General features: G+C 37.1%; 1 long non-coding RNA gene across 2 annotated transcripts in view; it reads left to right on the forward strand.

Annotated features, from left to right (window-relative positions):
• The first annotated feature begins 14,285 nt into the window (after nt 1-14,285).
• The window catches only part of LOC129641763 (uncharacterized), a 30,271-nt gene continuing 29,496 nt past the window's right edge, over nt 14,286-15,060 (forward strand). For both annotated transcript variants that reach the window (XR_008709417.1, XR_008709418.1), the window contains exon 1: nt 14,286-14,421. This is a non-coding gene — a long non-coding RNA (uncharacterized LOC129641763). The remainder of the gene's footprint in view (nt 14,422-15,060) is intronic.

Genomic DNA, 15,060 nt, shown 5'->3' on the forward strand with positions numbered 1-15,060 from the left:
CTTCTGGGTGGTGGTTTAGTTGCTAAGTTGTATCCAACTCTCTTGCAAGCCCCATGGGCTGTAGCCCACCAGGTTCCTCTGACTGTGGGATTTCCCAGGCAAGAGTATTAGAGTAGGTTGCTCCAGGGGATCTTCCTAAGGCAGGGATCAAACCTCTATCTCCTGCTTGGCAGGCAGATTCATTATCACTGAGGCACCTGGGAAGCCCCTCTCATCTTCTGATGATTGTAAATAGTACTGCCTTGTAAATTTGGGTTCTCTGTGTTTATGGCTAGTATATAATTGATTTTTGTATGTGTACTTCTTATCCTGTGACCCTATTGAATTCATTAAATAACTATAAGTACATTTTTATAGCTGCCTTGGGATTTTCTAGGTATATTGTCTCCTGCAGATAGGGAGACTTATATTTCTTCTATCTTCATAATTTTTATTTCCTTTTCTTGCTTGATTGTACTGGCCAAAATTTCCAGAGCTATTGAGTAAGAATGGTGACAGTGGGCATCCTTGTCTTGTTCGTGATCTAAAATGGAAAGTATTTAGTCTTTTACCGCTAATATAGTGTTATCGAAGGTTTTCTGTAAATGTTCTTTATTGAGAATGGACGTTATCTTCTATTTCTATTTTTTTCTGAGGATTTTTATCATGAATTAGTGTCAAAGTTTATCAAATACTTTATCTGCATTGTGTTGTAAATATATAATTTTCTTTTATTGACCTGTTAATATAGTAGGTTATACTGATTAATTTTCAAATATTGAGCTACCAGTGTTTGTATCATAGAGTAAACTCAATTTGGATGATGTATAAGTTCTTTTATATACTGCTGAATTCTATTTGCTATTTTCTTAAAAGACTTTTGTGTCTATGTTCGTGAGAAATATTGGTCTGTATTTTATTTGTTTGGGTTTTCTATGTAGAGGATCATGTCATCTGCAAACAGTGAGAGTTTTACTTCTTCTTTTTCAATTTGGATTTCTTTAATTTCTTTTTCTGCTCTGATTGCTGTGGCCAAAACTTCCAAAACTATGTTGAATAGTAATGGTGAAAGTGGGCACCCTTGTCTTGTTCCTGACTTTAGAGGAAATGCTTTCAGTTTTTCACCATTGAGGATAATGTTTGCTGTGGGTTTGTCATGTATAGCTTTTACTATGTTGAGGTATGTTCCTTCTATTCCTGCTTTCTGGAGAGTTTTTATCATAAATGGATGTTGAATTTTGTCAAAGGCTTTCTCTGCATCTATTGAGATAATCATATGGTTTTTATTTTTCAATTTGTTAATGTGGTGTATTACATTGATTGATTTGCGGATATTGAAGAATCCTTGCATCCCTGGGATAGGTATGAGGGCAATATCTGCTTCATAGAATGAACTGGGAAGGGTTTCTTCCAATAAATTTTCTACAAGAGTTTATGTAAATCTAGTGTTAATTATTTTTTGAAACTTTGGTGGTTTCTCCACTGAAATCATCTGGACCTAGATATTTTCCTTTTATTTATTTATTTTTTTGAGTTTATAAATTATAATTTCAGTGACCTTAATAATCATGGTACTATTCAAATCATCCATTTCAGTTCAATGAGTTGTACTTAGTGATTTTTACATTATCTCTTTTCAATTTCATTGCTTTCAACTCTTATATTTATTATTGTCTTCCTTTTCCTAGGAGGGAGTGATTATTTTGAGCTTGTTTCTCTAGGTTTGTGCAATGGGGGTTCAGATTATTGATTTTAGACTTTCTCCTTTTTTCCAGTATATGCATTTAGTTCTATAAATTTCCTTCTAAGTAGCTTTAACTGTGTCACACAAACTTTGTTATGATGTATTTCCATTTAAACCTTGCTTCAATTTAATGTATTGTTTTTTAATTATCCTTGAGACTTTCTCTTTGACCCACAGATTATTCAAAAGTGAACTGTTCAGACTCCAAGTATTTATTTATTTAATATAACGATGCGGGCTTTTTCTGCGTTTCTGAGATGATCATTTATATTTTCTGCTCTTTTCAAAGAAGTAACTCTTTTAAATTTATCAGTCGTCTTATGGAATTAATTTCTGATTTCAACTTTATAATTTTCACTGATAATCTCACATGTGCTAACATTTTTATTGTACTGTTCCAGTTACATTAAAATACAGTTTTTTTTAATTTTTCAGTTATTTTAATAATTATATTTAGAATTCTGTATTTCTATCTGATTAGCTTTTGACTACTATCTTCAGAGTTTTAAACAAATATATCTTACATTATAATTCAGTTATTAAGACAGCAATTTTTCAGTAGCCAAAGAATTACCTAGTTTTTTAAAAAAATTATCAATTACATAAAATAATTCTAAATTTTTGAAGTTAGTTTCTAATTTTATGGTATTTTGATGGATAAATGTCACTTTTTTGAAGCTCATTTATGAGAATTACTTACACATTCTTGATATTTGACTTTGTTAGTTCCTTTTGATAAAAACTTCTTAGATTTAATGATGGTAAATATCTTTTCCCATGTTTGGACAGTGAATATCAAGCTATAAAACAGGACATTAGTAAATCTTATAACTTATGACATTATCATAGTCAGGGTAAATGCTTGTTGCACCACCTCACAAGCAAGTATACAACTGCAAATGATAATGTTTGCTGCTGCTGCTGCTGCTAAGTCGCTTCAGTCGTGTCTGACTCTGTGCGACCCCATAGACGGCAGCCCTGTCCCTGGGATTCTCCAGGCAAGAACACTGGAGTGGGTTGCCATTCCCTTCTCCAATGCATGAAAGTGAAAAGTGAAAGGGAAGTCGCTCAGACATGCCCGACTCTTAGCGACCCCATGGACTGCAGCCCACCAGGCTCCTCCATCCATGGGATTTTCCAGGTGAGAGTACTGGAGTGGGTTGCCATTGCATTCTCCGATGATAACGTTTAAGTGCCTTAAATCCTAGGAGAATAAATCTCTGCCTATAAGCCAAGTAAGGTAAAAGCCCTGTACTTCATCTAATCTAGAATCTACCAGAGTCTACCTCACATGGTCAGGAGTACTTGATGATGTGTCCTGTACACAATGTATACTGCAGGATGGGAGACACAATAAACCCAAGAAAGAGTCAAGTTATGACAGTTCAGTGTGGGTACCTTCCTAAATTCTCCAGGTGTCTCCAGAATTGCTGCTAACAAGACCTTTGACCAGATAAAGTATTTACCTTAAACATGTTCACCATGCGTAGAGTTGTACTGGGAAGCATAATCAAAGAAGGCTTTTTCATCATAGAAATGTTTTAACTTTTTAAAGGAAAATATATAGTGTGTTATAATTTAAAGTACATAATACAAAGGTAAAATAATACCTCTATTATTTAGCAGCTCTCTTGCAATTTGATGATTTTTATTGAATAATTGTATGATTTTATCACCCTCTAAAAAAGTTACTATAAAATTCTTCATAAGGCTGATCAATATAATGAATAATTAAGACCTTGATTTCTGGAAACAGACTGCCTCCTTTGAATCAAGCCCTTTCTATGTAATAATTGTGTGATGTTATGTGAAAACTAAATGATAGATGGCCATCATAATAGTATCTACTTCACTAGGCGATTTTGTACATCAAGTAAAATCTTGTACACTAAGTCCTTAGTATATATACTGGCACAAAGGAAACATTCAATAAAACTTAGGATTATCAGATAATAAATAAGAGAAGAGAAATCAGGCAAAGTTAAAAATAAAATTTTAATGTCATAATTATTCATGTCCAACAGGGCAAATTTATTTTTATGTCTAATGCCGTTTTATCCATTGGGAAACTTTTTATTCATGTGTCAGTATTATGTTTTTATTTTAAGTTGCTAATAGTCATAAAGATTATAATAGCTTGGTGTTCTGTGATGACCTAGATGGGTGAGATGGGGGTGGTTGGGTGGGAGGGAGCTTCAAGAGGGAGGGGATACGTGTATACATATAGTTGAATGACTTCGTTGTACAGAAGAAACTAACACAGCATTACAAGGCATATATATATATGCACACACACACACACATATATATATAATTGTGAATATTTATATACATAGAAAGAAAACTGAAGTCACTTAGTCATGTCCGACTCTTTGCAACTGCATTGACTGTAGCCTACCTGGCTCCTCCCTCCAGGGGATTTTCCAGACAAGACTACTGGAGAGGGTTGCCATTTCCTTCTCCAGCAGATCTTCCCGACCCAGGGATTGAACCCGGGTCTCCCGCTTTATAGGCAGACTCTTTACTGTCTTAGCCACCAGGGAAGTCCATATATATACATATACACACATATATACAACTGAATCACTTTGCTATACAGCAGAAATTAAGACAACACTGTAAATCAATTATACTTCAATAAATAAAGTGAAAGAAAAGATTGTAACTGACCAAGACTTTACTTAATTTGGTAGCTTAAGAAAAACTGAATGTCTCTTAGCAACCAGGGCTGATGATATCCCTGAGAAGAAACATTTCATCTGTTCTCAAATCTCTTTCTCATTACTGAAACAATATAGATATAATTAAGGCCGTTGCCTGGGATTCAAAATGATATAAGAAAATAGAATGACTGCAAATTGTCCTTGGATGAGGTGATTTGCTCTTGGTGAGCACATTGTCTATACATCTGAGCAGCAACATGATAGTCTAATTTTTTCCCCTGTAATCTGGTATATCAAAGGCTGAAAATTTGTACTGTGCTTGGTTCTTAAAGTAATCAAAAAAGGAAAATGACTCTGACGTTTTCTTGGAGGAGGCTTAGTTAGGTACATAAAGCAAAACTTTTTTTCTCAGAATACTTGATCTTTAAAAAAAAAGAGATTGGGGGACTTGGAATATAAGAATGTAATTTTCTGGGACTACAAAAATCACATGTTAAATAAATCAAGGAAATTGAATTGAAGTGCTCCTTTTTAATTCAGTGTGAAAACTCATCATTAGAAAGGAAAGCTAATATTCCAAAAACAATAATGACTCACTTTTGCAATAAAAAGTGTTAGTTCAACCATCTCATTCTCTGTGTGTTTTTAAAAACAGTTGATGAGGAAATGAAAACTAGGATGCTTTTTGTTCTTTGCATTTGAAAATTCCAAACAGGCACTCATCAAATAAACCTATATTTATTTTACTTCCAGTACCCATTAAAATATGTGAGGAGCCTGATATCACAATGGGAACTAGAGGAAGCAGTTACTACGGTAGGCTTCTGAATAAGAGCCAGCTGAGCACTCTGCATTTTCTAAGTGAAACCACTCTTTGAATTAAATTATTTCCATAGTAATTTAGCAGCATGAGCAGTTAGAAAAACTGGTCCCTAAAATAACTGTTATTATGTACATCCATAGAAATGGTGAGTCAAGATAAGGCAACAAGGCTTTACTGAAGTTTGAGGTTTGAAGTATTGATTAAGGTTTAGAAGAATCATGGAGGAAATAACAATTAAAGAGTACAAAAAGGTCTTTATTTTTCTGGCTGATTACCTATTGGTAATACCAAACAATCTTGAGCCTGTGGAATTCCGTTAATTTCTAGAAATATTTTTGACAGCAGTATTCCCAAACTTGGGAAAAATATCCATGGGATTCTTACTGTTTTCTTCTCAGCTTCAGTCTATAATGAAAATTGTAACTGATTCTTTCTACTCACATCCTTTCTTCTTTAAATATTTGTTGAGAGCACACTTTAGTGTCCTGATTCTTGGCAAAATATTGTCACTTGGCTATTATACTAGATGTCATGGTTTAGATATTCTTCACAGCTATCTTTCTCATCTTTAAAAATTCAGATCTAAGATAAAAATAAATATTTTAAGAAGTTCATGGAGCTGTGACAAAAGCTATTAATAGGCTTCAGATGATTTTAAATATCACTAAGTTTTGGGATACTGATGACAGGAGGTCCCTGAAGTATTCAAATATTCCTTATCTGCATCACTTGTCACTCTGATTTTCAACAAATAGATCAAACACAAAAAAATTGGTATAGCATTAAAAAATTAACAAATATGTGTATACATAAATATATAGAGAGATGGATGAGGGATAAGGTGGTTATAATATGATTTTAAAATATTATCTCTTTTCCACTTGTAATTATTTTTCTGGATTTCACTATTTCTTTCATTGGAACTACCATTCTTTCACATGACAAGTCTCTACAAATTTCCATTTTCATTAAGCTTACATTTTAATGGAGATATAAAAAATCAAAAATATTTTAAAATACTAAATAAGCCCAATATGCAGAATATTAGTGATGAGGCTAATGAAGCATGAGAGAAAATGTTGGAATAAGTTTGAACCCTTAAGTGAAATGATCAAGAAAGGAGAAACTTACCCTTGAGAAAGTGATTCTTAAGTAAAAACTGGAAAAAAAAAGAAAGTTAATGATACAAAAGGCTAAGCAAGTGAAAAGGCCCTGAGGCAGAAGCATACTTAATGTTCTTGGAACAGTAAGAAGGCCAGTGTGGGTGGCTCCTGTACAGAAATGAGGGGAAAGGTTTTTTAAATAACTCCTTAGCCTGGCATTTAAAGGTATCACTAGTCTAATCTCCCTCTACTAATGCTCTGTCAATTAACACTCTGCCCATGCCCAAAGACTGCATAGCACTCTCATCTTCAAGATTTCACTCTTTCCATTCTCCTTGTCCACCCCACTCCAGTACTCTTGCCTGGAAAATCCCATGGACGGAGGAGCCTGGTAGGCTGCAGTTCATGGGGTCGCCGAGAGTCGGACACGACTGAGCGACTTCACTTTCCCTTTTCACTTTCATGCATTGGAAAAGGAAATGGCAACCCACTCCAGTGTTCTTGCCTGGAGAATCCCAGGGACAGGGGAGCCTGGAAGACTGCCATCTATGGGGTCACACAGAGTCGGACACGACTGAAGTGACTTAGCATAGCATAGCATAGCATAGCATTCTCCTTGTCTATTTTATACTCCTTTCTTTACACCTAGGTAACCAATCTGTACTTTGTCAAGTAAAATGCCATCCCTGAAGAAACGTGCAATTTTCTCAACCTCGAGGGATTCTCTCTTTTCTCTAAATCTCTTAGAGTGCAATTTCTCTCTCTTTCACACACACACACACACACACACATACATGCCTTTATATGAGCATAATGTATTTATATTTTTCTATCTCCAGATCTAAAATTATAAGCTGAGAAATGGGGAACTCTTAATAGCTTTTTGTATCCTATAGCAACCAGAGTGCCTTGCAGTAAGTCCATTTTTTAAAAGGATTTAGTCATATTTGTCTGTAGGATTGAAAGCTCAGTAAAGGGAGTGACTTAGCCTTTCATTTGACAAACACATATTGAATCCTTACTAAATATTGCACTGAGGATTGAGAAAAAGAAGGCCCAATCTCCAGTGACAAGAAGATGACAGTCTAGTGTAGAAGACCAACTGATAAATGCACAAGTGTGGTACAGCCTAATTGTGGTCTAGTTAGAGATATACATAGGGGTGTGCATGTGTTACTCTGTGTCCTTCAAGAAGCAGATGCTAAGACAGGATTAAATGTGCAAAGCTTTTCCCAAGGGAAATGCTTGTGAGTGAATACAGGGAGGAAATGCAGAAATTTGAGAAGCAGTTGGATCATGATGCAAGTCTGACAAAGAGAAGGAGGAACAAGTGGGTGAAAGTTTCCTGGACTTCCGTGCAGTCTCAGGAAGGTCGATCCAAACACAAGAGTCAGTGAGGCAAAGCCAGACTTTGCAGAGTCCTGAGTCTGCCAGGATGGACCTGCCTTTGTCTTCCACACTCAGTCATTGACTAGACATGGCCTATGAGAAGTGTGACCTTGGCACAGATGCAGGCATGAATTACAGAGCACAGCAGCTGGATTTCAGATCAAGGATGATCCCTGCTGTGGGAGGTCAGCCAGACACAGACTCAGGGCTGCCACCTGTAGGAGCACGCTGGATCCAGAGTTGAACTGAACCAAGGGAGGACTCTCCAGAGTAGCCTACACTTGAGTTGTGCCATGAATCCATATCAAGTTAGTTCTATGAAGGAAAAAGGGGGAGAGCCAAACTGGAACGGCATTGAGGCGTGAGGTGTACTGTCGGTTCAGGGCATCACATAAAGAATAGGTGGCTCCAGAACATGGAAAGTAAAGGAAGTGAGAATGAATACAAATGTAGCAAACAGAGGGCACGTCATTAAGAGCTCCATGAATGGCATATGGGTTTGATCTTCAAAGAGAAGAATTGCCAGAAAAGAATTTTCAGCCAGAGTAATTGCATGACTGACTGCTCAAACACTACTAAAAAAACAGAAGGTAATCCTGCTTCCTTATAGCACTCTCCTGGTTTTCAACTTACATTAAACATTCGGTTCAGTTCAGTTCAGTCGCTCAGTCGTGTCCGACTCTTTGCGACCCTATGAATCACAGCACACCAGGTCTCCCTGTCCATCACCAACTCCCGGAGTTCACTCAAACTCAAGTCCATCGAGTCAGTGATGCCATCCAGCCATCTCATCCTCTGTCGTCCCCTTCTCCTCCTGCCCTCAATCCCTCCCAGCATCAGAGTCCTTTCCAATGAGTCAGCTCTTCGCACGAGGTGGCCAAAGTACTGGAGTTCAGCTTCAGCATCATTCCTTCCAAGGAACACCCGCCGCCCCTGACCTTGGACGTAGGGTAGCTCCTCTCGGCCACAATTCTGCGAGGTCCATCGCGGCCGGCGCGCTTCTCTAATATTAAACATTAGCTTTTGAAGAAGGTAAGTTGATTTTTTTAAATTATCTTCTCTTTAGCTTTTGGTGGGTTTTAACTAATTTTGAAATAATTAATATCTAATGTCTGTAAGAATCTAGACTTTAAAATTCAGGGCTTCTAAATGAAAGCACTTAGAATTAGGAAGTTGAGATTCTCTGTGTTTGATGTTATTTTGTTAAAAAATATTTATAAAAATCTCTCAAGAGTTTTTGGAGGGTATAGAGAAGCTGATAGGCTTGGACAAGGGCTAAATCCAGGAAGGATATAAGCTGAGTATTATGAACCTATTGAGTATCATTTGCCATTTTGTTAAAGGACTTTGACACCTTCAATCTTTCTGTTGAAGAAATATCACAGAGTGTGATACTCAGCATCATTAAACACATTAGAATATGTTTGGTCTTACCATAGTCTGGGATTCCCTAAAAAAAAAAAAAAAAAAATTCCTCTGATTCTGGCAACAACCAGTAGACGGTATTACAAATGATTCAGGAAATGCTACTCAAGGACTATTTAGTGAGTATAGTTATTGGAGACACAAGAGATTTCCACACAATTGAAATTCTTAATTTGTTCTTTCTAATGGAATGCTTTACTAAAATAAAGATGGTACCATGATCCCCACCACTAGCTATGGACTGATATTCTTAGTAACTAGCCAGACCTGTCAATGAGAAAGACACAGATAATTTTGAATAAAGCAAAAGCAAAATGCTTTCTACTGGCAATATACATATATACATATCAACATCCATAAAATGACACCACACAAAAGATAGTTGGGCACTGCATTTGAGTGGTGGTAGCTGTTCAGTCACTAAGTTGTGTCTGATTCTTTGTGACCCCATGGACTGGAACCCGCCAGGCTCCTCTGTCCATGAGATTTCCCAGGCAAGGATACTGGAGTGGGTTGCCATTTCCTTCTCCAAGGGATCTTCCTGACCCAGGGATTGAACCTGTGTCTCCTGTATTGGCAGGTAGAATCTTCACTCCTGAGCCACCAGGGAAGTCCATTTGAGTGGTTACTGGGCAGTGGTTCTGAACTGAGAGAGAGGAGAGATTTTATACTTACCCCAGGAACTTCCCTGGTGGCTCGGATGGTAAAGAATCTGCTTGCAGTGCAGGAGATCCGGGTTTGATCTCTGGGTTGGGAAGAACCCCTGTAGAAGGGAATGCCTACCCATTCTAGTATTCTTGCCTGGAGAATCCCATGAACAGAGGAGCCTGGTGGGTGGCAGCCTGTGGGGTCTCAGAGTCAGAAGACAATCAAGCACACACACACACACACACACACACACACACATACACACACAGGGGATATTTGGCCATGCCTGGAGACATTTTAGATTGTCACATTAAAGGGGATTGTTACTTACATCTTGTTAGTAGAGGCAGATATGCTGCTAAATAATGTACCAAATGGTCTCCCCACCACCCAAGAAAGAATTATCCAATACAAAATGTCGACAGTTTCCAAAATGAGAAATCCTGTGAGATGTTCATTCAGTGTGATCCTAACTATATATCATCAAGCCCTGATCTGAGAAACAAACATGTACCAGCCCGGGTTGGTATGTAGAAACACTGATACAAGCATAGTAGTCTGGATGAGAGAAGATACTACCTTCACTCCACATGCGTTTTGCTTAGTCACTCAGTTGTGTGTGACTTACTGTTTGTGACCCCATGGACTGTAGCCTGCCAGACTTCTCTGTCCATGGGGATTCTCCAGGCAAGAATACTGGAGTGGGTTGCCATGCCCTCCTCCAGGGGATCTTCCCAACCCAGGGATTGAACCCAGTTCTCCTGCATTGCAGGTGGATTCCTTACCATCTGAGCCACCAGGGAAACCCAAGAATACTAGAATAGGTATCCTAGCCCTTCTCCAGGAGATTTTCCCAAACCAGGAGTCGGACCAGGGTCTCCTTTTTGCAGGCAGATTCTTTACCAGCTGAGCTACCAGGGAAGCCCTCACCCCACATAATAACACAGATACTCTTCACCTGATATATATCTCAATGACTAGTAAAACAGTTGACAGTTGTTTTTAGCTTCAGTGACAGAAAGAACAGGGACAGTGTGAAGAAAGTTCATTTGTATATCTGGGGAGAAAATTATTGCATAGGAAATACCATTATTCCAAAAGGCCAATACTAGGTAGTCCCACTATATATCAAACAATTGATGGATCCTATTTTATAAAATACTTACTATAATCCTTTAATATGTATTTATATTAAATACCTACTTTAATATTATATATACATACATATATATGTATACATACATGCATATATATATTATGACCAATCTAGACAGCATATTAAAAAGCAGAGACATTACTTTGCCAACAAAGGTTCGTCTAGTCAAGGCTATGGTTTTTCCAGTGGTCATGTATGGATGTAAGAGTTGGACTATAAAGAAAGCTGAGCGCAGAAGAATTGATGCTTTTGAACTGTGGTGTTAGAGAAGACTCTTGAGAGTCCCTTGAACTGCAAGGAGATCCAACCAGTCCATCCTAAAGGAAATTAGTCCTGAATATTCACTGAAAGGACTGATGTTGAAGCTGAAACTCCAATATTTTGGCCACCTCATGCGAAGAGCTAACTCATTGGAAAAGACCCTGATGCTGGGAAAGATTGAAGGCGGGAGAAGGGGATGACAGAGGATGAGATGGTTGGATGGCATCACCAACTCAATGGATATGAGTTTGGGTACAAAGTCCTGTAGTTGGTGATGGTCAGGGAGGCCTGGTGTGCTGCAGTCCATGGGGTCGCAAAGAGTCAGGCATGACTGAGAACTGAATTGACTAAACTGAATAAATATATATATCCCATTTTACTGAAAAGGAAATTGAGGAAGAGTGGCTTGTCAGTTTGCTCAAGTTCTTGAGATCATAAGCAGATGGTTTAACAACTTGCATGTCATCCAAGCACAATAATTTTAGAGGTTTTCCACCCTTGCAACTGTTGTTGCAGGTTTCTTTGTTTTTAAATATTGAAGTCATTTTCTGCTATACATCTTTATGTCAGTGAACCCATGCCTCCCTCCAATAAAATCCCCAATTATCTTCTAGTCACCAAATCTGACTACCTTTATCTCACTTTTCATCTTCTCTGAGTTTCCTGATTCATTTGTAACTACTGACACTATCTCCAGTGACACAGAAGCTGGCTCCTTTTATTTTTCTTACCACCTGACACATCAGGCTTTATTCTGTTTCATTCTTGTCTTTTATGGCTATTTTTATCCTCTTTATCTCTAAATTTGTCTCTCTTCTATGATTTTGTTTTTGAATCTCTTTACTTCTCTATGTTTATATTATTGATATCTTATGACACACACATATACACCATATCTCTTCAATGCAGATAACACAGAAATCAGCTTTAAAATAGCAGATATGTGATTATACAAGCAGTTGCTGATTAAAAGGGTATATATACAATTGATTTCTAAATAAAAGGTATAATATTATTTAGGTAGCAAAGGGAATTAAAGAGTAAAAAACTAGAAAAGACTTACTTTGATAGGTGGGCAAAAGCATATTTATTGAGGAAGTCTACAATGGCTAATGTTTTATATCAACTTGGCTAGGCTATGATAACCAGATATTTGGTCAAACACCAACCAAATATCTCTGTGAAGATTTTTTTAAGATGAGATTAACACTTAATTAGTAAACTTTGAATGAAGCAGTTTATCCTTCATAATATGGGTGGGCCTCATCCAATCAGTTGGTCTTAAGAGAAACTGGATTGAGGTATCCTGAGAACAAGGGAATTCTATCTCTAGGCTACCTTCAGACTCAAGCTGTAACACACACATACATTCACACATGCACACACACACACACACACACACACTGCACACACACATATCCTACTGATTTTCTAGAGAACCTTAACAGAATCTGATTAAAAATATCTAAAAAAGGTAGTGAGAAACCCAGGAAAGATTACCTTCCAAGCCATGGATGGAGTTTCAAGAAGTGTTAGGTGTTCCGCAATGTCAAATGCTACAGAAAGCCCTACATTTTGCAACAGAGAAGAGACCAATGAATGATAATCTTTCATCAATAGTATGTGAACAAGAGGAGTTTCAGTGGCATGCAGGAACAAAACTGTAATGGGCTAAAGAGTCTTGCGGACTGGAAATATTAGCTTAGACAACCCTGTTAATACATTTGATAATGTCAGATATCATTATACATATTCTGTTTCCACTCACTGCCAATCTCCAAGTTAAAGCCCTTCTCCCACTTTGTAGTCTACCCACTTAACTCTTTTGCTTTAAAATAACAGCTTATTTAATATATTATTCACATACCATAAAATTCACTCTTTTAAAATATACAAGTCAGTAGAGTTACTATATTTACTGAGTTGTGCAACAACCCCTCAATTGTTCATCACCTTTCTGCTGAGTTTTCCTTTCTACTTTCATCCATTCATGGTTTCCATATTTATCTTCTTAAAGCACAGAATAGTTACATCTCTCCTGGTGCAGAAACCTGTAGCAGTCTCTGCTTACTCAATTATCTATTATTTTTCAGTCTGGATTCAAGGCCTTCCAGACCTGAACTCTCTTCACATATTTTCCACTCCCACAAAGCTAGATGATTTTTATTTTTTTTTCAATTTCTGAAAAGCCACTTTGCTCTCTAGCACACGCTGTTCCCTTAAACTGGAACACTCTTCTCCCACCAGTTTAGCATCACATATTATTCCTACTCATTGTTCATACTTATCTCATATGTCATCAATCTCAAAATGTGCCTAACAGAAATCATAGAAATGGTGCTTTGCAAAGATAAACATTTAAACCTTTCTCGTAAAAGGCCCAATCTGAGCAGTCTCTAGGTTGGGAATGGTGACTTTCTAGCTTCAAGTTTCACTAAGACTAGGGTGTGACCCATGTCTTCGAGACCAAAATAGACTCATTGACAGAAGGAACATCCTAAGCAATAAGGAGAAAAGAGGAGAGACAAAAGTTACATTCTGACTCTCTTTTAAATTAATCACCTATAAGTTCCATATAATATTGCAACTTCCAACTCATTGATCAGCATGTGTTTAGGGAAATGGCACCATCTAGCTGAAAGGATGTTGGTAAATGTAAACTTCCTACTTGACCAGAAACATTCTAAAAGAAGAGATTGGACACTGAAGCAGGCAGCTTACAGTCTCTGTCACAACCCATGTTCTATGTTTTTAGATATTTTTTTGTCCTGATATTGTGGCTATTTGGCTAATAACTCTGGGTAACTGTATTATCCCTATGTAGATCACAAAATCTGTGAAGGCAGAGATTGAATTAACCTTTGTATATACTTCAGTGTTTAACTTTCTTTCACATCAAAGTGTGTGGATGTTTAGATGACATAGCTTACTCTCTTCTGAATTCAGGACCAATTATGGCAGAGACACAAGAGTAATATAAAAATAACTGGGAAAGTTGGATCAGAGTATGAAAACCTAGCTTGGACTGAAGGCCACAGTTGTTTTCCTATAAATACTTCATAATTTTACCTCAGGCAAGGAAACTGCACAACTACAGCTTTATACAATTAGCTCTTGTTTCATTGCTTTTCATGTGGGGAATAGGAAGAGAGAGGTCTTATGTTCCTTAAGGAAGACTTGTTGAAGAGATGGGTTTAGAGAATGAAAGACAGACATTGAGAGCAAGAGAGGTAAGACTTTACTCATTCTACAAGCTAGGTAAGTTATTGATTTGTCTGTGGTATGGTCAAGTAAGGGCTGGAAGAAAGATGCAACAGTGTTGTTTTTCAGTATGTGTATATCTGGGTAATGGAATGAACTCTATTGAAGCAACAGTGGGTAATCAGTGCTTCTCTTAACAAAGTGTGTATTATGTACACATTTATTATAGTCACTGACCTGGGAACTTCAGTACTTCATCTAATGACTTCTCACATGCTGTGCAGTGATTACAATAAGAGCTTATCATCATATGGATAATCAACTCTCCAAATTCAGGTCTGATGATCATTTCTACTGATTTCTTAAAGAAATTAGAAAAAGGGAGCGTTAACTGCTTTTATTTAGAAGTGTTATAGCTTATCGACAACTTGTCAAAGAAAGTCAAACAAATAATAGCATTTGCATTGTAAATACACTTTTTCTTTTGAATTCCATTGTTACTAATAAGGAGTCTTTGACCATGAATGACCAGATAGCAAAATAGAAATTTATAGAAAGTGGAGTAGAACTATGGAATATCAGATGACATAATCAGTTCTTTCTTAACACTTTTTAAATGTTTAAGCATGTTACTTAATGTAAGACTAATGAATTCTCTGTGTATGTGT

This window comes from Bubalus kerabau, chromosome 1 (assembly GCF_029407905.1).
Source record: "Bubalus kerabau isolate K-KA32 ecotype Philippines breed swamp buffalo chromosome 1, PCC_UOA_SB_1v2, whole genome shotgun sequence".
In the NCBI taxonomy this organism is placed as follows: domain Eukaryota; kingdom Metazoa; phylum Chordata; class Mammalia; order Artiodactyla; family Bovidae; genus Bubalus; species Bubalus kerabau.